Source organism: Monodelphis domestica, chromosome 4 (assembly GCF_027887165.1).
Source record: "Monodelphis domestica isolate mMonDom1 chromosome 4, mMonDom1.pri, whole genome shotgun sequence".
NCBI lineage: Eukaryota > Metazoa > Chordata > Mammalia > Didelphimorphia > Didelphidae > Monodelphis > Monodelphis domestica.
Window position 1 is genome coordinate 364,914,822 of NC_077230.1, and position 26,253 is coordinate 364,941,074.

At 45.4% G+C, this 26,253-nt stretch overlaps 1 long non-coding RNA gene across 1 annotated transcript; it reads left to right on the top strand.

Annotated features, from left to right (window-relative positions):
- Positions 1 to 97: 97 nt before the first annotated feature.
- LOC103100777 (uncharacterized) lies at positions 98 to 25,532 on the top strand. The gene is made up of 2 exons (XR_466778.3): positions 98 to 755; positions 24,627 to 25,532. It is a non-coding gene; the product is annotated as an uncharacterized LOC103100777 (long non-coding RNA).
- Positions 25,533 to 26,253: the final 721 nt, after the last annotated feature.

The window sequence follows — 26,253 nt, forward strand, 5'->3', positions numbered from 1 at the left end:
GCAGGGGGTTCATTCACCACCTCCCCCTTGTTCCCCACCCCCCTAGTTCCCCGCACCTAACACTCACACTCACGCCCCCGGGGGCGCGGCCGCCACGTGGGAGAGCGGCGCGGGGGTGGCCCGGGGACCGCACCCCGCTTTCCTCTCTCCACTCCCTGCGTGGGCCCCGCTTCCCGCAGGCGGTGGCGACCCCAGTAATAGGCCCACTGCCAGGAGCAACGAACCCGGGAGAGTACAGATAACTCTTTCTGGGCAAGGCAGGAGAAGGAGTCTCCTTCTTGGTTCTCCTGTCCAGGGGATCAGGGCTGGCTCTGGGAGGCGCTCAGGTTCCCCTAGAAGCTGCTCAGCCCCGCGGCTCCTCCTCGTTGCTTTACTCTGGGACTGGCCCTCCCCATGCTTCTGGAGTCCCTGCAGTGCCGAGCTGAGAAGATAGAACCGCGGTCCGGTTCCTGCGCCCCTGGCTCGGGATCTGGTCTGGTTTTGGGTTCGGCTCGGCTTTGACCATCCCCGCCCTGACCCGAGCTCTCCTTTCCTGAGGGCCCACCCATCTCGATCCTCGGCCGCTCGGGTTCCGATTTGGGGCCTCTGGCTCCCCGGAAAAGGCGAGTCAGGCAGACGGGGAGGGAGTAAAGCTCAGGGAGCCAGAGCTTTGTGCCGCACAGAGACAGAACCGGGGTTTCCAGGCCCGGCCAGGTTGGGCTGGGGCTCGATCTCCTCTGTCTCTCAGCGAAGTCAGCCCCAGCGCTGCAGCCCAGGTGAGTACCAAACCAGTAGCTGAAGGGCTGTTTGTTCCCATTAAAGAATCCACTGTCCCAGGCCTCTCTGGTCCTTTTCATCCTTTTCCCACTCACTCACTACTAGCGGGAAAGTGACTGGTGTCAAGGAGGGGCTCGGGCTAAAGTCCAGCCCCCGCGTTTTTCCCGGGGATAATGCCATCGGGCTCTCTGAAGGGTCAAGTTGGGGGTGGGGCTCGTTGCCATGGGAAGAGACCAGGTACTTAGGCTTCTCCTTCTCTGTCTGGGGAGGGCGGGGGGCAGTCCCTCGGGGCTCTCTGGAAGCTGCTCCCATCTCCACTTCCCCACTGGGCCTGACAGGCTCAGTGACTGGGTCACAGCTAGGTCACTGCCCCCTCCCCCTTCCCCACGGAGACATTGTCCAGCTAGGCAAGAGAGGAATATGGAGGGTGGGCTCATCGCTTGGTGGGGAGCTGTCCAGCCTGCTCTTCCTGGGAGTCTGGCTGGGGGCCGAGCTTGCTCAGAGAAATCTTGGAAGCCTCTCTCTCATTCCTACCATGTCTGTGGGTCAGAGGTCCTGGGTCTTTTGCAGGATCTATCCCCAGAGCAGGACAAGGAAGTTAGGAAAGAAGGAAGAAAGGAAGAGGAAGGACTTTTTGATACACTTTCCCTTAAACCTTAATGAGACAATTCAAGACAACCCCAGACCAGGGCACTCTGCTGATCACTCCAGGTTGAAGCCTACCGGGTTTAACTTGCTCTAGCACCCTTGACTGCAGGCTAGACGGAGGGCCCTGGACAGGGGAGCTTCAACAATAGCAGAGAATCTTCCTAAGTTTTATCATGTTCTCACTGCATGGAGGAGAGGCAGGGGCTTCAGGGAGGGGTTCAGATTCCCAGAAACCCAAGCTTCCTGGTTCCCAGTCCTGATCCATTTCCTCCCTAACTGCCTCATTCACTAGCCTCCTATCTTTTCCCAGCTTATATTAGATTATAGCCAAAGAAATTTCTGATCCAAAGGGTTCTCAGGAGGCTTCTGTGTCTGGAGCAGATGCTATAGGAACTGAAAGAAGGGACTGAACTCTTCTTGGCCATTGAAATTCCTTTTTCCTTTCCTCCTTCCCTCTTTCCTTCCATCATCATTTCTTCCCTTAGGCAGCTGTTTTCATGAGGCTGGGTCTCAGAGCGAGGTGAGTAGAGGCTTTTTATGAACAGCCCATCAGGAAACCCAAACTGAAGATGCATGACAGTCATCATTCAAACTAATCAGCATGGGGGGTACAGGTGGTCAGTTCATCATCTGAAGTGGTCAACTAAGCTTTAATCAAGTCTCAGCTTCATCTTATGGTGAGAGAATGAGTCTAGGTCTTGTGTTAGGAGACCTAAATTGAGATTTCCCCTCTGCCACTTTACAACTATTGTGACCTTGAGCAAATTCCTCCCTCTCTCTTATTCAGCTTCTTAATCTATAAACTGAGAGGGTTGGCCTTGATGATCTCTAAGGCCATCTCTCATCCTGTCATTCTTTAAATCTAAGCTTAAGTTACCTTCTCTGGATCTTGGTTTTCTCATCTTTAAAATGGGTATAACAATACTTGCACTGCCTGTCTTCAAGGGTTGTTTTCTGGAGATTTTTTTTTGTAAAAAAATATAAAATGATATAGATATAGGAGCCATTATTATTTTTTTGGAGATTCCTAAGTGGGCTGGGGAAACAATGACCATTCTGAGGGTTGTCCATGACACAGATGCATTTCTTAGGCAGTAACTGAACCGTCTGAAGGCCCTCAGTCTCTTGTGCTCCTGTGAGTTACCCTATGGGTGACAAATGTTTTGGCTAACCCCCCTTTCCAATTATTGAGAGCAGATTACTGGTCCTCCTCTGTCACCACCCAGAGTTTCATGGGCTACTCTCCCTACCTTGGGCTCTTAATGTGGCAAAATCTGAGAAAATTGAGGCTTCCAGAATATCCTTGAAATGCTTCTGAAATGTTTTTTCACTCCAAGCTGTCAGATGGCTGTGCTTCTGAGGCCATGCCCTTTTGATGATGAGACAGAACCCTTCTGTTGGGTAAGTTTCTTCCTTTACCTTTCAAAGGGCTTCTACCCTCTACCCTCATCCATTTTCTTGGGACCAAGAGACCAAAGTTCTCAATCTATGTAATAGAAAAGAACTTGGTCTTTGGAGAAAGAAGTCATAGATCCTAGTTCTAGCCTTGACACCAGCTTTCTGGCTAGGATGAACTTGAATGATTGATTTGATGGCATCAGCTTTCCCATTTGTGGAATAAGAGGTCTAGATTTTCTAATAGTATCCTGGAAGAAAAATGTTGCCATGTCAGGCAAATACATAGGCAGCAGCAAACTTAGCCAGTCCTTCTTGATCAAGGGGAAAAAATCATTGAATCAATAAATGGACATTGATTGTCATTCTATCTGGGTAGTATCTGTAGGTTCTCCTTGAGTTGTGTTTAAAGTAGCAGTTAGATTGTCACAGAGCCAAAAGGAATCTTCAGCTAGGCGAACCCCCTTATTTCTACAGATGAGAAAACTGAGGCTCAGAGTGATTATGCTAGTTATTACTGTCCAAGGTCACATATAAGCATCAAGGTTTGGATGAGAACTCAAATACTTTGATGAGCTGAGAATTTTGGGGAGCTGAGGACCACTGGACCAGTGCTTCCAGTTCTTATAGCCTATGAAAGTTCACTCTCATTCAGCAACTCCGAATCTGGCCTTCACTCATTTTATGGTCTCACTGTACATGTACACTGTCCATGTAACCTCAACACTGGTTTCTCCTTGGGACAGAAATCTTCTGATGATACAATAAGTGTTTAGGAGCAGTAGCATCAACAGCAAATTCAATGGTCCTTTTTAGTCTATGAGCCTTCAGGCTAGAGCTTGTTGTGACTTGGTGATCACTTCTGGGGGTTGCTGCCGTGAGTGAGTGGCTGTGGGCAAAGCTTGGGGAGAAGAAGCAATCTCTCTTTAAGTTTCTCTAATGGTTTTCTTTAACAGGCGCTGCTCTAGATTCTGGCTCAGCTCCTAGTGAAGACCTAGGCTGTGCCACCAGAACCTACTATTTCCATTTTCAGAGGCAAAAAGGATCCTACTTCAAACCTTTAGGGACTTGGGCAGGCTTATAAGTGAAGTAAATCTTTGATGGGAACAATTAAAACAAGGAACATAGGATTCCCAAGAAAAAGAAAGTCACATTTCTTTTCTCTGCTTTGATATTTAAAAATCTGGACATTGCTTCACATTTATTTTGGGGACCCTTATTTCTTCCCATCTGTCAAATGAAAGGGTTAAAATGGGTTGGGTCCAGGATCTCTTCCAATTCTGATATTCTCAGGCACCTTCTAGCTCATGTTCTCTATTCTTGAATTCTGTGGTGTAATATCCTTTCCAGTTCTGACATTTATTGGTTTATGTTCTAGTGTCCTTTCTAGTTCTGACAGCCTATGGACTCTCTTCTAACCTTCTTGACTACTCTAATTATCCCAGCTCTAATCTGTAGAAGCCAATGATATAAAGGGCAACTAGGTAGCACAGTGGATAGAAAGTCAGACATGGAGACAGGAGGTCCTGGGTTCAAGTCTAGTCATAGACACTTCCTAGCTGTGTGACCCTGGGCAAGTCACTTTACTCCCATTGCCCAGCCCTTACTGCTCTTCTGTCTTAGAAGTCATAGTAAGACAATAGGTAAGGGTTTGGTATGAAGTAAGAAGAAGCTGATGCTATATAGAGAAGGGCAATATTTAAAGTATACTCACTACCCCAGTATTAACCAGCTACTCTGGCCAGGTACAAATACTAGAACAGCAACCAAATACTATTTGAGCTAGAAGAGACAGAGAAGGCAGAATATAGGATTTCTCTTTCAGGAAAAAAAGACAATTTTGTTGTTCTGTTTGCAATTTCAAGGTCTGGAGCGTTAATGATTAGGATTTCTTTTTTTAAGTCAACATTTTTCCAATTTGAGAGTGGAGGTTTTAAGGCAAACTCACAGTCTTTAAGACCGTGTGGGATGGTGGGAGCCCTGCAACAAAAATCTACAAGGGCTTAACCAGTGCAAGCTTGGGTCAAGACAGCATCTGAGTTCAAAGGGAACTGGTGGGGAGAGGAGTTCCCCTCTTGTTCAGAGCTCACCCCCACATGGCCAATCACCACAACTGCCACTTCTAGGAGCACTTGATGTTTACATCTATTCTCAGTCAAATGAAGGGGCTGGATTACAGGGTCTCCCAGGTTTTTCAGAATCCAGCTATCGTCTGATCCTCATTTCATGGCAGCTCTGGGTGACAGAACAAAGATGATTGCCTGTAGTTTTGCAGATGAGGAAACTGAGGCCAAGAGAGCAATAGTGACTTGTCTAAGGTGAAACCGAGTCTCAGTGGAGCCAAGAATCAAATCCAGGTCTTTTGCTGTTTCCCCTCTTTTCCTTAGTTGAATATATATATATATATATATATATATATTCCCCCCCCCCCCACCCCCCCCGACTTCACACCAGGCAGGCTGGCTGGCAGGCAGCTAGATCCATGCTGATGAATACACAGACCCCAAAGCCACGATTACAAATAGATACACACAGACACATCCAGGCACTAACACACATACACACGGCAGCCTCCCTGCAGCACACAGCCATGGCAGGCGTAGAGACAGAGGCAGAATTCCTCTTAATGCACCCGAGAATGGATGCAGCTAGAGACGCACACAGCCAGGCAGAAGGTAGACTTGCTCTGAAACATCTGACAGGCCACCCAGATCAGGGCACTTGTGGTGTCCACACTAAGTTGTCTCCCCAGGGAGGGAATAAAAGCGCTTTCTCCCCCCTCAAATTCGTTTTTCCCCCATTGTTTGCAAAGAGTGTTCCTGCCAGGGCAGCTCCCGCCTGTCTCCTGGCCCCCAGCCCCCCTCCTTCCCCACCCCCAGCCTCTCCTTTTAGGGCTACCCTTTACATCAGTCAATCTGTCCCCCTCCCCCCACAGCCCCCCTCCCCCACCCCCATGCTGGGGGCTTTCCCAGCAGAGCCGCCTGCCCACCCTGGCCCAGAATGAGTTCAACCTACCCAACTCCTGGCTCATTTGACACAGGTCACTGATCGTCCAGCAGATGGGCCTGGCTCTGTGGGGGGTCTCGGGAGAGAGGCGGGGCTGTCTGGGGAAGGGGCAGGAGAGGAGGGGGGGAGTCCTGCAGGCCTCCGCCGGGGTTGTAGAGGGCAGTGTGTTCACACAGTTCCACAAACAGAGTACAACCACACAAACACAACCACACGCATTACATCCAGAGCTCCCTTGGTCTGCGCAGAGATCCCACGGAACCGGCCACAAACAAAGCCACGCAAGGGTCATGGTCACGCAGAAATCACACATGACCACCCAAGGGTAGAGCCAGGCAGAAAAAGCACACAACTCCGCACAGGAAACCCAGACCGCCGAGACAAACCCCAAACCCCGCTGCCCATCCATATTACAGATCCCGTTCTGTACCCCCCCAGTTACAGACACTAATCAGAGACCCCTCATGGCCATTCGCAAGCCCCAGGGCCCTGGCTGGGCTCTCTACTGTGAGAGGAAGGCCAGGGCTTTCTCTTGTTCCAAGGTTTACTGGAGGCAGTTTTGATCTTCCGACCACTTGACCTATGGTGCAGCAGGGGCATAGCTCTGTCTCACTCACTGGACCCAGGAGACGGCCGGACCTTAGCTGGCAGCTACAAGACACTGAACTAGGTCTAAGAGAGAAAGAGATGAAGAAGGAGACCGAAGAGTCTTTGTCTCCTAATTGGTCAGAGTGGGGAGAAATGGGGAGAATCATTGAGTCCAGTCTCCTCCTTTCATAGAAGGAGAAACTGAGGCTTTAGAGGAAGAGATGGGCTAATATAATAATGGGGGCTCACAAAGAAAGTGAGGGTTAAAAAACAAGATCCTCTCAGAAAGAAGGTGGAGAGTCCTGAGGTCAGCAGCAAAGAAAAGCAGCAGAGTAGGGAGATTCAAACCCAGGGCTGCTGATTCCTTCCCCATCCCATCAGATTTTCTATAGCTACGGTCCTTTCACTCTATCGGTTTAGAGATGGAAGGGACCCTTAGATGTCTTGGAGTACTACCTTTCATTTTACAGATATGGACATTGAGACACAAATGAAGTAAATTGCCAGAAGGTAAATATCTGAAGTGGGATTTGAACCCAGGTTACTTCTAAGTTCACTTCCCTATCCACCATGATTTCTCTCACCATGACATTTTGCTTCCTAACTTTAAAATCTGTGACCTCAGTGCATTGCTTGGGACAAAGTTTTCAGATTTCTAGCCTGGGGTGGAGGATGTGTGTGAGTGAGTGAGTGAGTGAGTGTGTGTGTGTGTGTGTGTGTGTGTGTGTGTGTGTGTTGGGTAATGACAAATGATCAAATTCAGGGAAGATCCATCTGAAAGGCATCCTGGGAGGAATCAGCTTGGAGGTCCTAGTCTTGGTCCTCTCCCCACTGTCCCCAGGTAGTGTGATGTCCCATAAGAGAATCCAATCTGGCAAAGGAATCTGGGTTGGGACCAAGGCTAGTGGAAACCCAGGTTGTACCCTCTAAAATAACAGGGGCAGCTAGATGGCTCAATGGATAGAGAGCTAGGTCTGGAGATCCTGGGTTCAAATGTGGCCTCAGATATTTTCTAATTGTGTGACCCTGGGCAAGTCACTTAACCCCAATTGACTAGCCCTTACTGCTCTTCTATCTTGGAACTGATGTTTATTATCAATTCTAAGACAGAAGATAAGGATTTAAAAAATAACAATGTTTTTCTGACCAGTGGCTCTATTTTGGTGAGCACCCATTTTGTGTTTGAGGGCAGGTGTGTTAATCTATTCATCTGATTCTGCTCCATCTAGTCTCCTTTATGTTCCTAATCATAAAAGAGCCTTGGGGGTCCATTTTTGGTTCCTTAAATCAAGAGATTTGGTGGATAGGGTGCTAGATCTGGAGTCAGAGGGACCCGAGTTCAAAATGTAGCCTCAGATACTTCCTAGCTCTGTGACCTTGGGCAAATCATTTAATCTCTGTTTGCCTCAGTTTCTTCAACTAAAATGGGGATAATAATAGTATATATCTACCAAGATTGTTATGAGGATCAAATGAGACAATATTGATAGGGTGCTTAGTGCAATGCCAGGCACATAGTAGGTGCTACATAAATGCTCTTCTTCCTAGTTTGTCTCTGACTTGTTGTATGACTTCAGGGCAACTTAAAAGACTCATCTCTGAGCTTCATTCCCTTACCGGTAGAATAAGTGGAATCATTTCTGACCTGCCTTTCCAGTTTGTTAGAGAAATTAAAAAAAAAAAGAAACAGGAGGATTTTTCCACCCAAGGATTGTCATTAGAACTGGATGGTAATAGTGTTTTCTTTTCCTTCTCTTCCTCTTCCCTCCTGGCCTGAGGCTCACGAGGAAGGGGCCATTTGGGCCAGAGGGGAAGCCTTTCCCTAGGAGATTCCCCCTTGCTTACCTTTCCCTCTGTGCTGTCCTAGGCTCTGCCTCTTGCTAAATCTTTTCAGGAATGACTCCACCACCCACAACTGTTTACATGCCCAGCACCTGAGCTGCCCCTCCCTGCCTCACTCAGCTCAGCATGTCTGGGTTGGAATGTATATCAGTTTTGACCCGAGGGGACCTGGCATCACCCCAGCTATTTCAGAGGATCACAGGCTCCTAGTATAGGCACAGCATGTCAGAGGTCATCTATCTCACCCACCCCTCTGCCTCAGTGTGGGCTGATCCCTCTTTTCCTAACCCAGAAATTGGAGCTTCTTTCCTTGAAAGGAAGGAAGGAAGTCTTTACTGCCCACCACAGGACTTTCCACTTTCCTTCTGGGAAAGTTGTCTTTTTAACCCTTACTTTCTCTTAGTATCAATTCTAAGACAAAAGACTGGCAAGGGCTAGGCAATGGGGGTTAAGTGACTGGCCCAGGTTCATGCAGTGAGAAAGTGTCTGAGGCTGGATTTGAACCCTCTGAACCACCTTGATGCCCCGGGAAGATCTTTTTAAATCTAATATTAATCCTTCTTCCTTTGGAGTTCTCTTAGGGTGATAAAATGTTATAGAAAATCTAAACCAATGTCCCATTTTACAAATGAGGAAACCAAAGCTCAGGGATGTGAGGTGTCCCCCCCCCCCCAGATGGGAGTAAATAAAAAGCAGATCTAGGTCTTGAACCCAGATCTTGTTTTTCTCAGGCCAGTAATCTTTCTACTATACCATTCTTTTGCTTTATTCTATTGCTTTACCTAAGAAGGAGAGAGTTACCTTATGAATCACCCTGGGGCAGGGTCAATCAGTAATATTATTAATTAAAAAGTAATAATAATAATAACTTACATTTCTATATAGTACTTTACAGTTACAGAGGGCAATGACCACCCATTATCATAAGTTGATGTTGAAACCAACCCTGTGAGGTTAGGTGGGCTGGTGCTATGTTATCCTTATGTTACGGGCAAAGAAACTGAGATTCAGAGAAAGGAAATGATTTGCCCAAGGTCAGTGGCAGCCCAAGAAAGATAATTTCCCTGGGGGTGAGGGGCAGGGGTGCTGTTGGAGGGAGGGGTTGGGGTAGGCAGCTTTTATTTATTGATTCTGTTGAGCTGGCTACCAAGCTGGGATGGGGGAATGGAGGGGCGGAGCTCCGGGCTGATGGAGGGCATGAAATATTGCCCTGGGATAAGCATTTCTTTCTCTCTCTCTCTCTCTCTCTCTCTCTCTCTCTCTCTCTCTCTCTCTCTCTCTCTCTCTCTCTCTCTCTCCCTCCCTCCCTCCCTCCCTCCCTCCCTCCTTCCCTCCCTCCCTCCCTCCCTCCCTCCCTCCCTCCCTCCCTTCCTTCCTTCCTTCCTTCCTTCCTTCCTTCCTTCCTTCCTTCCTTCCTTCCTTCCTTCCTTCCTTCCTTCCTTCCTTCCTTCCTTCCTTCCTTCCTTCCTTCCTTCCTCCCTCCCTCCCTCCCTCCCTCCCTCCCTCCCTCCCTCTCTCCCTCTCTTTCTCTCTCTCCCCCCCCCCCCCCTCCCCTGACCTGGCCTGTCAGCTCCCCCATGATGCACTAGCAGAATATTCAAATTGGGGATGGTCAATTGCTTGGGATATTTATATCCATTTTTAGGGGAATTGCACTGGCTGAATGTATCTCCCTACTCTCTCGATATGCAAAGCAGGCTCTTTGCAAATCAGTAAATCATTAGGGGGATTAATCACCCCGCCAGGCTGAGGGCTAGATTTCATTTCTCACAAAACAAACTTTTTCTCTGGCTGGCTTCAGCTTCCATCCCACTAGGGGAAGAGGAGAGGGAGGGGAGGGTTGGAAGGAGAGTGGGAAGGGGAGTCTGAGATAATTTAAATCCTTAGCCCAGTCAGCCCTTCAGCCTTGATTTTCTGTGCTGATGAATTACATAGCTCAAGTCCCCCCTGACTCCCTAGGCCTGGTGAGGCTCATATGGCAAGAATGGGGTGTATTCCTAGTCCCATTAGGACACCTGGAAGAAAAGTGGACAGCCCCCTGAGGGAAACTTCAGGCTGGGGTAGTTAGGGTGGGAAGGTTTCTGTTTGAGGGTCTCTGGGACTTGATGCCCATATTCATGAGCTATCCTTCAGCACCTGCTAGGGTCAGCTCTCTAGAAGGGACCTGGAGTCTGCACCCAGGCTGGGTTTCAAGAAAGCTGTGACCACTGAGGGCTTCTTTACCCAGGACATTCCTCCTCATATTCTTCTTCCTCCTCCTCCTCTTCCTTTCTATTTCCCTCCTTTTTCTCTTCTCTCCCCCCCCCCCCAACTTTGTGCCTGAATTCTAGAATATTTCTCCACCCAAGTCTTAGGCACTAAGGATTTCCTCCACATAGGAGGAATCCTATGACCTTTGTTTTAGGGTTTAGTGAGGAGGTGAGATGGGGATGACAAGGAGTAGGTCCACACTCACAGAATCATATATCCTCTGAATATGAGAAGTGAATGTAAGATCTGAGTGGGGGTGGGGGTGGGGTTGGAGACAGGAACTTTAGAACACTTACTATCAGAGCTGGAAGACCTTAGAACACACAATTAGAGAGCTGGAAGTGACCCTGGAGGTCACTAAGTATAATGTCTCATTTTTTTTTCCCCATGGGGAAGCTGAAGCCAAGTGAGGAGAAAGGACTCACCCAAGGCTATCTAGCTAATTCTTTGCAGAGCTATGACTACAATACAGGTGTCCTGCCCAGGACTCTTTCTACCACACTATGGATCAGGACACTTGTTCCCCCTGTACCCCTTCTTTACCCACTTCCACATCCCAATAATATTTATGCTGACTGGGTGGGGAGGAATTCTCCCTTCTATGTCTGCTCCTGGCAACCAGCTCCTTATCTTACTCATTCTCTCTGAGTGAACCTGCCTTGCTCTGGAGTGGTAGTTACCCAATAATGACCCATTATTTATTTTACTTTCTTCTTGGACAATACTAATGTGGGACTCTCCTGTTCCCTGGTGCCCTAGGAAGGATTCAGTGGATCCAGGGAAGGGTGGTTTAGATCCTCAAGTATTCCCCACCCCCCAACTTCTGTCTGCTATGGAATCATAGAATACTAGACCTTTAAGGGACCTGAGAGATGGTCAGCAGCAGGCTCTTTTAAATTTGTGTGTGTGTGTGTGTGATGAAACCTTTTAGCAATCTGGTGAAACGAGAAAATCTTTATTTCCTTCCTTCTCAAAATTGTGTTCTCCAGGGCATAAAATGCACTGGATTTTAAAGGAAATCAACTAGATAGAAATACAGTGATATCTATTTGCATGTATGTATGTATGTATGTATGTATGTATGTATCTGTCTGTCCATCCATCTGTCTGTCTTCTCTATTTATCTATCCATATGTCTATCTCTCTGTCTAGATTATCTGTTCTGCCTGTGTCTGTCTCTGTTTCTGTTCATCTATCCATATCTCTGTCTTCTGTTTTTGTCTACCTGTTTCTATTTATCTGTCTCCATCTATCGATCTGTCTATCTGTCTATCTATTTATCTATCTGTCTGTCTGTTCATCCATCCATATCTCTCTCTACCTCTTTCTTTTTACCTGTTTGCCTACCTGTCATTCTATCCTATATACCTCTCTCTCTTTCTTTCTTTCTTTCTTTCTTTCTTTCTTTCTTTCTTTCTTTCTTTCTTTCTTTCTTTCTTTCTTTCTTTCTTTCTTTCTTTCTTTCTTTCTTTCTTTCTTTCTTCCTTCCTTCCTTCCTTCCTTCCTTCCTTCCTTCCTTCCTTCCTTCCTTCCTTCCTTCCTTCCTTCCTTCCTTCCTTCCTTCCTTCCTTCCTTCCTTCCTTCCTTCCTTCCTTCCTTCCTTCCTTCCTTCCTTCCTGTTTTTGTCTGTCTGTCCGTCTGTCTGTCTGTCTGTCTGTATCTATCTATCTATCTATCTATCTATCTATCTACCTCTATGAACCTATGTATATATGTATCTACCAACTGATCCAATTTGCTGTCTACTTCTATCCCCCCCCCCCTCTCCTTCCTTCTAATCTCTTTCTATGTTTGTCTTTCTATCTAGAATTATGTCACCCTGGGCAAGTAATTTCATCTCTGCTTGCCTTGGTTTCCTAATCTTTAAAATGGGGATAATAATAGCGCTTACCTCATAGGGTTGTTGTGCGGATAAGATGAGTTAATAAGTAAAGTATTTTATAAATGTGCTATATACTTCATTAGTATAATAGTCATATAATATAATTTATTAATATAATGTAACTGTTAAAATGCTATATAAATGCTAGTTATGATGATGATGATGATGATGATGTCTCCCATTGCTCCTAGTTCTGCTCTCTGGGGCCAAGCCAAACAAGTCTAATCCCTCATCTACATGACAACTCTTCACAGACTTGCAGATGGTCATTCTTTCCCCTAAGTCTTTGTCATTTTTTTTCTTCTTTTGAGACTGGCCCCCCCTGTCTTACCTCCCTATCTTGTAAGAGCTGCAGCCACTCAGGACCCACTACACTGTTGATCAGTATGGGAAGTTTTGAGCTGCTCTATTTCTGATCTGGGTGGGTCAGTGCTCTCCTTTAAGCGGTCTCGTGACCCTATCTCCAGTCTTCCCAAGGGGCTTACCGTAATAATGGTGCCAAATCTAAGCCTGGACATCTGATCTTTGTTAGCCTAATTTCAGCTCAGAAATCCTGAGCTCAAACAATCCACCAATCTTAGCCACCCTAGTAACTAACTGGCCTTAAAATGCCTTGTTTGGCTCTTTTTTCCATTCATTTGAAAAAAATTATTTTATATTACATTTTAATTTTTTAATAAGATTTAATTTAATTTGATACAATTTAAAAAGATTTAAGCACCTCTAGTACTTTCCATAGATACTCATATGCACCTATTCCAGTCCCCTCACAATCTTTTTTTTAGGAGCATAAATAAGATCATAGAGTTAGAGCTAGAATGGCTCAGAGGGGTCATCTAGTCTACCCTTTTATTTTGTAGCTAAAGAACCAAGGCTAGGCAAATTATATGTACTTGTCCAACATCAAATAAGTAATGAAATCAGAGTTAGGATTTGAACCCACAGCCTCCCATGCCAAATTCTCCCTCTTTCCACTGTATTACTCTGTGTTCTTTGCAACTTCCTTGCTAAAGTCCATAGCCTGGACTGGGCATGGTTCCTCAGAAATGGTCTAGCTAGGACAGAGGACCCCTCCCTTGCTCTGGTCACTAGATCTCTGTGAATTCAGCCAGGGACCAAAGTGACTTGTTTTCGCTTCTGATTCATGGGGAGGGCAGGCCCAGCTTAGTGGCGTTTTCCTTCCTGAGAGTGAGCAGTGACCACTGTTCTTGTCTCTGACCTATATTCCCATTTCAGGCTAAAGCTAATTCCCTAGAGATCCTCCTGTGTGTGATCCAGGGGAGTCAGTGTCTGCAGCAGAGCTGGGCTCAGCGGTCTCTTGACTACTGTTCTGGAGCCTTTAAGCTCTCTACAATTCCGTGTTCTAGGGCACAGGGAAGGGAGCTAGAAGGGACCTTAGAAATAAATCACGTGTACGACTCCTTTATGTTATAGGGGAGAAAACCGAGTCACACTCCGACATGCCCAAGCCACACGCCAGGAGTGGAATTTGAGCTCAGGTCTTCCAACTTTGAATTGGGTGCTCTTTCTTCTGGCCTTCCTGCCCGATTTGTTACACTCACTAAGTCTTCTTTCCACAGAATTTAACTTCACACTTCTCTGATGCTCCCAAGATGCCACATGAACAAGACTTTACTGAAACCAGACCTGCAAAGGGACTGTCAGCGGAACAAAGCTGGAGGTTGGGGAGTCCCAGCATGAGGCAGTGAGGACACCTGGGGCCATTAATGGGCTTTTGATTTATGGGTTTTTTTTCCTTCATGGGTCATCCAGTGTCTTTTGAGGCCTCTAAAAAGGCAGGAATGCCTGGCTCAGGGGGTCCTGCTGGGATCCCCCTTCTGGTACTGGCAGTTAGGCAGTACAATGAATAGAATGCTAAACTTGGAGTCAGGAAGACCTGACCTCAAATCCAACCTCTATCATTTATTTGTATGACCCTAGGCAAGTCACTTAACCCTTGTCTTCCTCAGTTTCCTCCTTTGTAAAATGGGGATGGTAATAATGGCATCTACCTCTCAGGATTGCTGGGAGGACCACATGCTACTATTTATAAAGTCTGGTACACAGTAGGTGCTTTAAAAAAGCTTAATTTCTTCCCTTTGTTTCCCCATTTGCAAAATGGGAAGAATAATAGCACCTACTTCCCAGGGTTGTTGTGAGGGCCAAATGAGTACTATTTATAAAGCATTTAGCACAGTGCCTGGTACACAGTAGGTGCTTTGAAAATGCTTAATTTCTTCCTTTGTTTCCCTGTTTGTAAAATGGGGAGAATGATAACACCTACCTCCCTAGGGCAGTTGTGAAGATCAAATGAGATAAAAGCTGTAAAGAGCTTTGTAAGTGCTGTGTAAATGCTAGCTATTATTAGTATAATATTATTAGTAGCATAATAATATAATTTTATTTCAGATCTTGAGTCTGCCTTCCTCTCTGGTCCTTCTTCTACTCTTTGCATTCTCTTCAATTCAGCAAAAATATATTAAGAAACAACAAACATTTATTAGGTGTGCAAAGCATAGTCACTGGGGATGAGAAGACCAAAAAAAAAAATCAGTTCCTGCCTTCAAGGAGCTTATATTTTCCTGGAAGGAATAGCATGTGTGCAATGGACCAAAATACAAAGTAATTGGAACTGAGGGAGAGGGCAGAGTAACAGTTGCAGGGAGAGGAGGATCAGGGAAGATGGTGGGTGGGAAGTGGCTTCCCTTGAGCTGCATCTTGAAGGGAGCCTGGGATTTCAAGAAGAGAAGAGATGGGGGGTCATTCCAGAAATGGGGGAATAGCTGGGGCAAAGACACTGCAGTGGGACATAGAATGTCACGAATGGGTAATCAACCACAGTTTGGTTGCAACATAGAGCGAGTGATGGGGAATGATGTAAAATGAGCTTGTCAAGAGAGGCTGGAGCTATATTATGCATCATTTCAAATGTCAAATAGAGAAATTGGTATTTCCCCCTGGAGACAAGGGGAGCTCATGAAGCTTCCCATGTTAGGGAAGTGACCTGGTCAGATCTGTGCTTTCACAATATCAATTTAGCAACTTTGGGGAAGATGGATTAGAAAGAGGAGACTAGAAATAGACCATTCAGAGGCTCTTCTAATAGTCTAAATGAGAGGTGATGAAGACATATATCAGGGAGGTGATCCGGGGAATGGAATCTCGACCCTGGTGTGTTCTTATTGCCCCCTTGATGAAGTGGTCTTGTTCTGAACTGTAGAGGTTGTGACTCAGGATAGAAGATGTGTAGGGGGGACCTCAGGCTCCTGTTTATCCCACTCTGTTGGGAGAGGAACCTATAGTAGAATAGAAACTCCTTGAGGTCAGGGATTATTTCCTTTTTGTCTTTGTTTATACAGAACGTAGACTATGTTGTTATTCATACATTTTTTCAGACGACTGCAACCCCATTTGGGATTTTCTTTGCAAAGATGCTGGAGTGGTTCGCCATTTCCTTCTCCAACTCATTTTACAAATGAGGAAACTGAGGCAAGCAGGGTTAAGAGACTTGTCAAAGGTAACACAACTAGCAAGTTATTTGAGGTAATATTTGACTCAGCAAGACTCATTTTCCTGACTCCAGACCTGGTACTTTATCTATTGTACGACCTAGCTGCCCTAATCCCTGGAAGAGAGTAGGTGTTAAATAAGATTTTGAATCTCAAGGTGGAGATATGACCTTCAGGGGAGATACCAGATGTGTCCAGGAGACAAACAGATAGTTCTAGTGGGAGAGCTAGGTAGATACAAAAATATGGTGGCTAATATAGTTACGTCAGAAATACCACTGACGTTCTAACTCACCTTAAATGTATAGAATCTTACATTCTGAATCCCTAGGAGGGCTCTGCCCCCAAACCTTCCAGCATCTTTCAGATATCCTGACACCTTGTGATGTAGATTCATTGATTTTTAAATCTTGAAATTCAGTCGATTTGCATCTGATTTCCATGTGTTCATTAACATGTATAATTAATTATTTGTTAACTTATTAATATCAGCCTCTCTTTCCCCATGCTTTATAAGAGGGTAACATGGGTGTGGAACTGGCCACACTGAGCCCTTCAGCACTAGCCTCAGTAGCTCTAAGTATTGTAAGGGGACATCTGTGGGCAGGGCACAGGTTTGGGAATTATAAGAACTCATGTTTATGTAGCAGTGATATTTCCTGATATTTCTTCCATTTTTTTTCCTTTTTAATGTCAGGCTAGGATTAGCCCAGCCTGGGGAAAAAAAAGACCTTGGCCACAGAAAATAGATTGGACCAAGCTCTCCCAATATATACTAGAATAAGCTCTAAATGGATATATGGCTTAAATATAAAAGGCTATAGAGATAGGGATTGGCTCTGTGATTTCACTGATATAAGGAAATCCCAAATAATCCTTTACAAATGCAGGTGAGCAACTTCCTTGCCTTAGAGAACTGACTAGAATTCTAAAATGTAAATGACTTGTTCAGGGTCACACAAGTATGTATCAGAGGTTGGACCTGAACTCGGGTTTTCAGACTCTGAGACTGGCTTTATTCTGTTACTCTCCCTCCCTCCCTCCTCTTTCCCCCCTCCCCCCACATCCCTAGTAGTTGTTATTTAGTCTTTTCAGTCATTGTGACTCCATTTGAGATTTTTCTTGGTAAAAGATACTGGAGCAGTTTGCCATTTCCTTCTTCAGCTCATTTGACAGAGGAGGAAACTAAGGCATAGTCAAGTGACTTACCTAGGGTCACACAGCTAGAAACATCATATTTGAACCCAGGACCTCTCATCTCTGGGTCTGGCTCTCTATCCATTGAGCCATCTAGCTGCCCCTAAATCCCAAGATCTTTTACAAAAATGGAAAAGGGCAGCCTGAGAGTAGAATGCCTAGAGTGAAGGTGGGTATTTTTCCTTTGGGAAAATGTCAGAGCCTGGGGGCAGCAAAGTGACCTCCTTATGGGCAGAAGCAAGCATTGAGTATTGAATCCAGGAAACAGAGAGGAAAGAGGGAAAGTGACTTGTTGAGGCACGTGGTCTGTAAATGGAAGAACCTCTACAGAAGCCAGATGTCCTGGGTTCTGTCCCAGTCTGGGTTCTGGCTGCTGTAAGCAGAAGCAGGAGCAGAGAGGGGATGAGGCAGCACCTCTAGCTGGGGCTGGGCTTCCCTCCTGACCAGGCCTTCTTCTGGCTGTGGACGAGCCCTTCCCACAGCTGCATCCTCATGCTCCCCCTGGATCATCCAGAGGATTCAGGCCTATCTCCCCTGGCCCCTTCATCAAGACCCGGGCTCCCTGTGCTGCTCTTTTGGGACAGAGAATCCTTTTACCTCTCTGGGGTCTACCCTACCATTTCCTGGGCCATTCCTGGCCTTTCCCCCTTGGGGTCACAGATTAAGCCCCAGGGAGTCCCTAGAAAGGCTTCCTGCTTCCCTGCTGGGTTACCTTAGTGGGCCTGGTTCTAATTAGGAGCCTAAGCCAAGTTAGAGGCAAGAGCAGGAAACAGCTTAGAGATCATGCAGGGAGCTTTGGGGCTAATCCAGGGCTGATTCAGGCTTGGCTGACAGTGATGCCTTCCCCTTCCCCCCCTGCCCATGGCTCCCAGGGCCTGGAGGGATTATTCTCTATAATATGACAAAGAGGGAAACTGAGTACTAGAGTGGCCAAGAGTCCCAGAACTAGCCAAGGTCCTGATTGGAGACAAAGGAGTCTGAGGTCCTAGTTCAGTATCCCATTGTGGGCCGTACTATTCTCTCCCATAGTGGTGAGCATATATGGGACTGGGAGCATGTTGGCAATCAAAAGTAATGGTTCCCATGTAAGGTTGAGATGCATCTTACATCAGATATCTCCTTTGATTCTCCCACTGAAGGTAGGTACTATTGCAATTTAGTCATATCAGTTGTGTTTGATTCTTTGTGTCTCCATTTGGGGTTCTCTTGGCAAAGATGCTGACATGGTTGATCATTTCCTTCTCTAGCTTTCTTTACAGGTGAGGAAACTGAGGCAAACTGGGTAAAGTGACTTGTCTAGGGTCACACACCCAGTAAATATCTGAGACAGAATTTAAACTCTGGTCTGCCTGACTCCAGGTTGTGTGCTCTATCTATTGTGCCACTCAACTGCCATGCCACCTTTCCCCTTTTGTTTTCCAGCTGAGAGAACTGGGTTTTAGAGAGTTTAGGGGATACCCAGGGTGATGCTGTGAGTAAATGATTAAGGTTGGATTTGGTCTAAGGTTTTCTTGATTCCAAGTCCCCAACATGCTATCTTCTGCGGTGCCTCTTTAATTTTGGAGTATCTGATCGTTTGTAAATGAGCAGGTCCTAGCCGTAGAGTTGGAAGGGACCTCATTTAGGCCATTCCATTCATTTTGAAGAAATCAAGGCCCAGAGACTTGCCCCAGTACATTTAGGAGAGTAAATAGAAAACCTAGGACTTGAACTTAAATCTATTGACTCAAAAGTGAATGCTCTTTCCCCTGGGACCAGAGCGTCTCATTGATTTGGGGAAAACTGATCTTGGGTATTTCTGAGTGACTCTGCAGGGCAGGTGATGCTGGGCATCTCCATGGAGCCTTTGCCAGCCCCAGGCCTTACCCCTTACCCATGAGCTAAAACCAGGGCCAGAAGAGGTCTTCTCCTTGTCCCCCTCCCCCATGCTTCATCCCCTGCCCCCACCGTCAGTAAGGCTGCAATGAATATTTCTGATCTCTGAAGGTCACAGACAATTCTAGGGGCAAAAGGCCTGCCGGTAGCTTTGAATCCAGGAGGTTTTCAGAAAAGAGAAAGAAGAGCAGGATGAGGGTTTAGTGGGGCTTGGCTCTCTTGCTCCCCTGCCTTCCCCCATGCTCCCTCACTCCCTGAAGGAGGAGGAGGGAACCGCCTGCCTGCTTGCCCTGCCTGACTGCCAGGGGAGAGGGAGCAGAGTAGAGGCTTCATGTTTTATTCATGGTGCTTGCCATCCTTCCTGTTTTCATGCTGATAACCTGCTGGGGGAGGGAGAGAACTCAGGTGGCAAAGCCTAGAGCCTTTTCCCCCACACCCCCAGGCATCAGAGCAGCCCTGGGTGGGAGGCCAGGGCTGGCCCCAAGTCACCCAGGTTTGAATCTGACTGCAGACACTCTCTTCTTACTCCCCATGCATCAGTTCTCTCGCTCTTCCAGGGCCCAATGTGGACCCTTATCTGTCTCTGGGTCTCCTTGATATAATCAAGGTGTCAGAGCTGAGAGGGCCATTAGAACATAGAATGTTAGAGCTGGAAGGGGCCTTAGAAAATAGAATATCAAATTGGGAGAGTCTTTAGAACACTGAATGTCAGACCTGAGTGAGTTCTTAGAGCATAGAATGTTAGAAATGAGAAGGACCTCAGAACATAGAATGTCAGAGATGAGGGAGCCCTTAGAGCATAGAATGTTAGAAATGAGAAGGACCTCAGAACATAGAATGTCAGAGATGAGGGAGCCCTTAGAGCATAGAATGTTAGAAATGAGAAGGACCTCAGAACATAGAATGTCAGAGATGAGGGAGCCCTTAGAGCATAGAATGTTAGAAATGAGAAGGACCTCAGAACATAGAAGGTCAGAGATGAGAGAGCCCTTAGAGCATAGAATGTTAGAAATGAGAAGGACCTCAGAACATAGAAGGTCAGAGCTGGAAGGAGCCTTAGAACAAAGAATGTTAGAAATGAGAAGGACCTCAGAACATAGAATGTCAGAGATGAGGGAGCCCTTAGAGCATAGAATGTTAGAAATGAGAAGGACCTCAGAACATAGAATGTCAGAGATGAGGGAGCCCTTAGAGCATAGAATGTTAGAAATGAGAAGGACCTCAGAACATAGAAGGTCAGAGATGAGAGAGCCCTTAGAGCATAGAATGTTAGAAATGAGAAGGACCTCAGAACATAGAAGGTCAGAGCTGGAAGGAGCCTTAGAACAAAGAATGTTAGAAATGAGAAGGACCTCAGAACATAGAAGGTCAGAGATGAGGGAGCCCTTAGAGCATAGAATGTTAGAAATGAGAAGGACCTCAGAACATAGAAGGTCAGAGCTGGAAGGAGCCTTAGAACAAAGAATGTTAGAAATGAGAAGGACCTCAGAACATAGAATGTCAGAGCTGGAGGGAACTTTAGAACAAAGAATATGAGAGCTTGGAGCAGTCTCAGAAAACAGAATGTCAGAGCTGGAAGGGACCTTAGAACAATGACTATTAGAGCTGGGAGCAATTTTAGAACATAGAATGTCAGAGATGAAGGAGTCCTTAGAACAAAGAATGTTAGAAATGAGAAGGACTTTAGAACATAGAACTAGAAGGCACCTTACAATAAACATTAGATCTGAAAGGGGACTTTTGAGAACAAAGTGTCAGTTTGTAGGAACCTGAGAAATGTATATTAGAACAGACATGGTCCTTGAAACATCCAGTATTACAGCTGGAAAGGACTTTGATAGTCTGATCCTCTGCCTTATCCCTTCTGCATTTTATAGATGGAAATAATTTTGAAGCTGAGGGATTTTCCTGATTCCCACTGAACCAGGAAGGAGTTTGATATGGCTAGTTTTGCAGGGCCACAGCCAGAGGAGTTGTGATAGGCCACTCAGAATAGTTAGCGGGTGATCTGTAAATGGTATTTATTTGCCCAGCTCCCCACCCTTTCCTGGGGCCTCAGTGCTGGGCTTCATAAATGAGATCTCTCCCATTAAATTTCCTGTGTAGTAATTCTTTACCTGTGGCTATTATTTTCTGGTCCTTTGACTTTTGTTTAATGTAGATTACTGTCTGGTCTTGAGAGGTTCTGGATGCCTGAACACATTACACAATTCCAGAGCTTTAGAAGTCCTGCCCTGTAGAGGAGAGACAGTGTCAAAAACTGTCTAGGCCTCCCCTTCTGCAAGGCCACCTCTTCTTCTGCCTTCAATTTTCCAAAGGCAGACCTAGGCATAGATAGAATGGTCAGCTATCTATTACACCCCCCCCCCCCAGCCGGCTCCCACATCTCCCCTCATTCCTGCCTTGTGCGGTCTTCCTCACTCCCATATCTCTACTCACTATTTTTAGAGGATGTGACCAGGGTGGTGAAGAGACTAAAGACCCTACTATACATAAATGTTGGAAGAAATAGGGATTTTTAACCTGGGGAGTGGGGAGAACAATTAGGGGTGATATGACAGCTGTGCGTATCTGAAGGGTTATCATACAGAGAGGAAGGATTAGGCTACACTACATCACAGAATTTGAAAGTAAGAAGAGACTTTAGTGACCATCTAGTCTCTTCTTGTTCAGTCATTTCAGTTGTGTCTGATTCTTTGTGACTCCATTTGAGATTTTCTTGGCAAAGATATCGGAGCGGTTTGCCATTTCCTTCTCTAGTTCATTGGACAGATGAGGAAACCGAGGCAAATAGAATTAAATGACTTGCCAGGGTCACACAGCTAGTGTCTGAGGCCAGATCTGAACTCAGGAAGATGAGTCTTCCTGACTCCAAGCCCAGCATTCTCTATCCCCTGAGACACTCAGCTATTTATCTGGTTAGACTTACACATGAAAGGAATCTCCACCATAACATACCTGATAGATAAGTGGCCATCCGGCCTCTGAAGACCTCTAAAGAGGATGAAGTCACCATCTTCTCCACTTTTGGAGGGAGCTCTTCTCCTGAGCAAGTTTTTTTCTGACATCACATCTAAATTTGCCATTGTTCCCAGTCCTGCCTCCTGGGGCTAAATAGAACAATCCAAATCCTTCCTCCATATGACAGCCCTTCAAATAAGAAGACAGACATTATGCCCTTTCTGACTTCTCTTCCTTAGGCTTACCCACGGTCTCTTCAACTGATCCTCATGACGCGGGAGCTACTCTGCTTCACCAGAGTAAAACTAGGAACATTTCAATGGTGTGGTGGGCTGTTGCACTGATGTAGAGTTTGATTTAAAATAAAGAAAAACTTTCTAATAATGAATTAGAACTGCCCAAAAGGAGAACAGGGATCCTCCTCCGCCTTCTTTTTAACCCCTTACCTTCTATCTTAGAATCAATACTGTGTATTGGTTCTAAGGGAGAAGAGCAGTAATGGTTAGGCAATGGGGGTTAATTAATTTGCCCAGGGTCACATAACTGGGAAGTTATCTGGCCTGAGGCCAGATTTGAACCCAGGATCTTCTGTCTCTGGGCCAAGCTCTCAATCCACTTAACCACCCAGCTGCCCCATCACCAATTTTCTCGACTCTTATCTTGCCACTGGTCTTGGATGATCAAGGAAGACAGAGTGAAGGTGACGAGTTAGTCAATCCAATTTCTACTCATCACACCCCATGATGTCATTGGTCCTCTTTGAAAATGAAGGACAAACAAGAAGAGGATCAAAGAATAACTTTCTAATAATGAATCAGAACTGCCCAAAGTAGAATGGGGAGTTAGTACATTTCCCAGCCCTGAAATTTGTCAAACAAGTTTGGTGACCTCTTGGTGAGAATGTTGTAGTGAGGATTCTTGTTCTGGGCTGGGTGGGATTAGATGTCTTTCTGCTGAGGTTCCTTCCAACCCTGAGGCTCTGTTCATCTTTAATTTTCTGGGACAAAAGGGGAAGGTAAAAGCAGAAGCTGGTCCTTGGACAGTTAAGCAAGTGGACTGGATGGGAAGGAACCCCAATAGTTAAGGGAGCAGGGGCCTCTATGAAGTACGTGATCAGAGAGGTGGAACCTCATATGAACTTGCCTGTGCAACCTGCCGCACCTGCTGTGCACAGACAAGGTCTTCACTGACCTCTTGACCTACAGCCAGGATTAGTGGGTCTTTTGAACTGACTAGATGCAGATAACATAGCCAGAACTGGGTCAAAGTGGAACCCCTGAGAGATCCCCAGACAGAAGGGGGACATCCTAGGAACCAGGGAAACAGTATTAATGATTAGCTCTTTGTTTATATACATCCAGTTAAAAACAGCACCCTTTATAGAGTCTGGCACATAATAGATGCTTATTAATTATTTCCTTGTTTGCTGAATGAATGAATGAATGAAGAAGGAATCTGACTTTGTTTAGTAGTTTTCAAGGAATGAGCTTTGGAGGTGGTGTTGATTTGAGTAATTTTCAGGAAGTGACCATCAGGTAAAAAAAGATTTAAGTTAAAATGGGGGTGGGGGTGGAAATCAAGGATTAGAGAGAGGAAGTATCTTGGTATGCAAACACCCAGGGATATAAATGAGGGACCTGGATCTTTCCTCTGCCACTGACTTACTATGTGAGCAGGGACTGTTCAATTCTTGAGGGCAGCCTCAGTTTTCCCCCTGTATTTGAGGAGGGCATGGACTAAGCTTTTTCTATGGTCCTCTCTGTCTCTAAGGCTATGATTTCTCAGGGGCAAGATGGAGTGCTATTTTTCATTTTTTGTTTTGTTTTGTTACTTTGTCTTTTGGCTAAACAAAAGAGATTTGCAGCTTCATGCACACTCCTCATTTCTGTTCCTTTATGCATATGGAGATGCCCATTTTTTGGGCATTTGTTAAGTTTGGAATAAAAAGATTAATAAAAAAACAATCTTTTGCACAACTCACAGAAAGAGGAAGAGAGGAAGAACAAAAAGAGAGGGCTGGCAGAGAGAGATAAACAGAGATACTCAGAGACAGAGACAGATAAAGAGACAGAAGAGAGAAAAATAGAGAGAAAAAGGAGGGAAGAGGGAAAAAAGTAGAAGAGGGAGAAATAGAGATGAAAGGCTGTATAAGAAAGTTTTCTCTCTATTTGATTTGCTGATAATTATTTGCTTATCCTGCTCAAATAAATATTTGGGAAGGTAGTCTGAGAGCTAGTAGGTCACAGAGGTAAGTAAATATATTTAGAACAAGAAGTTTGAATTCTTTTTTTAGGGTCCCTTTAGGGGAAAACCCTAGAGTACCCACTGGTGAATTTCAGTATTGTGTTGGGATACTCACTATGGGTGCATCTTGAAGATCCAAAGGATCTTTGGATCCTGTAGTCATCTCAAAGCTGGAAGCCAGTTTTTGGCCTTTGACACTATTAATCTTGTCTCCATGGTGAGGTATGAATGAGTGCCTCTGTTCTGAGTCCTTGGCCTATTGATACCATACTGAGGATGGTTGATCCAGTCATGGTTGCTATATAGCTGAGTCCCACCCTTCATCCACTTGACCTTTAAAAGGAAATAATACACAGATCTGAGAGATTGAAAGAACCGAGAGACACAGAATTGAGAAGGGGAGACTTAAAGAGAAAGACTCCAATTCCCTTGAAGGGATTTTGCAATCTCATGGCCCCATTTTCTGCCTCCAGGGAAAGGTGTCCTAACTCCCCAGAAAAGGAGGAGCCATAAGAATATGGATATGTCAGTGTTTATTCCATTGAAGGCAATGTAGAAGGAAAAGGCATTCTTGGATGAGCAGAAGAAATTGTGGGACTAAGTCTTCTGGAGAAAAGAAGAGGACTTCCTGGAGCAAAGGAAGAGTTCTGGAGTGAAACTGGATCTGGCACTAAGGAACAGCAAGAGACAGAGTCAAAAATATGGAAGAACAAACTCAGACTTCACCCTTCAGTAGTGCTGTGAGTTATAAGGACCTTGCAGATCCTGGGGAAAGCAAGCATGCTCTCTAGTGATCTTAATTTCTTTCTTTGAACAGGAAAACGATATTGGGATGCACTGTAAGTCTGGACTGTTTAGATCTTTGAGAGAGGTAGGTCTGGGGTGGGTGGTGGGCTTGATTTTCTAGCAATAGAGATGCTTTCTTCTTTGATGGAGGTTGTGGGGGCAATAACTTAAAGATAGAAATGTAGACAATAGATAGATAAGGTACTTAACCTTTATTAACTCTAATTTTAATAATTTAATAACACTTACTATGTGCCAGGTACTAAGTTCTGGAAATACAACTAAAAGCTAAAAGACAGTATCAGCCATCAAGGAAAGGTCTGGGATTGAAGAGAACAAAATTATTGCTGGTTCTTTAAATGAGTATTTGGGGGAAAACTCACCAATAGGAAGAAGAAGAATGGAAGAAAGTGGTGTGTGGAGGCACAGGCTGGTCTTCTGGGACTGAACCTGAAGGTAAAACTATAAGTCTCTATAGGTCCCTGGAGGTGGTGGGGCTCCTGGAATGAGGAGAGTTGTTTTGACTGTTTATGGATCTCATTACAAATCTTTGCATTTTCTCTCGTGTGAAATAAAGCCTGTTCTGTATCTCATATATTGTTAGCCCGAATGCTTGAACGTGAGCTGAGGCCCCTTACATCTTTCCTGAAGAGGTCTGGACATAAACCAAATTCTGCTATTTGAAAGAGAGAGCCTGAATGGAGACAAAATGAGCCAATTTTTGAGACATCATCCCTAAGATTGAGCCCATGCAATGTAAGTCCAGAATTTTGGTTCTGGACTGTGAGTTGCATCTGTGATTTTCTGACTCATCAATAATGTTATTTCAATAGGACACTCACTATCTAAGTGGCACAGAGCAGCACTGTAGTCTTCAGGGTATGCCAGGGACACTGACACAAAGGTATGCTGCTGTAGAGATCTCTTACTGTGAGGAGAAGTCAGGGATTTTTAGAGGGCATTGTACCCTTGAGATCTCTCGACTTCTGTCAGAAGGTAGAAGAAAAGAAAGGCAAATGGACAGAATATACAGAATAGATTAAATAAGGAGGGGAGGGTGAGATTCACTGAACAAAGGGAAGAGGGAAGACCCAAAGGTGAGGACTGAGAACACCAGCTGAGCTCTTGAGGGAAGAGGAAAAAAAGCCTGAGGTCCAAACAACAAATAGTCTTCCTTCAGAGAATGGAAGGAAAGCTAAAGACCACACCTTGACCTTAACTCTGGTGATAGGGGAACAAGACTGCACTGAGAGAGATATGTGGTAAATTAGGAAGGTCCATTGTCTTCTTCTGTCCTGTCCAGAGGACTCTGGA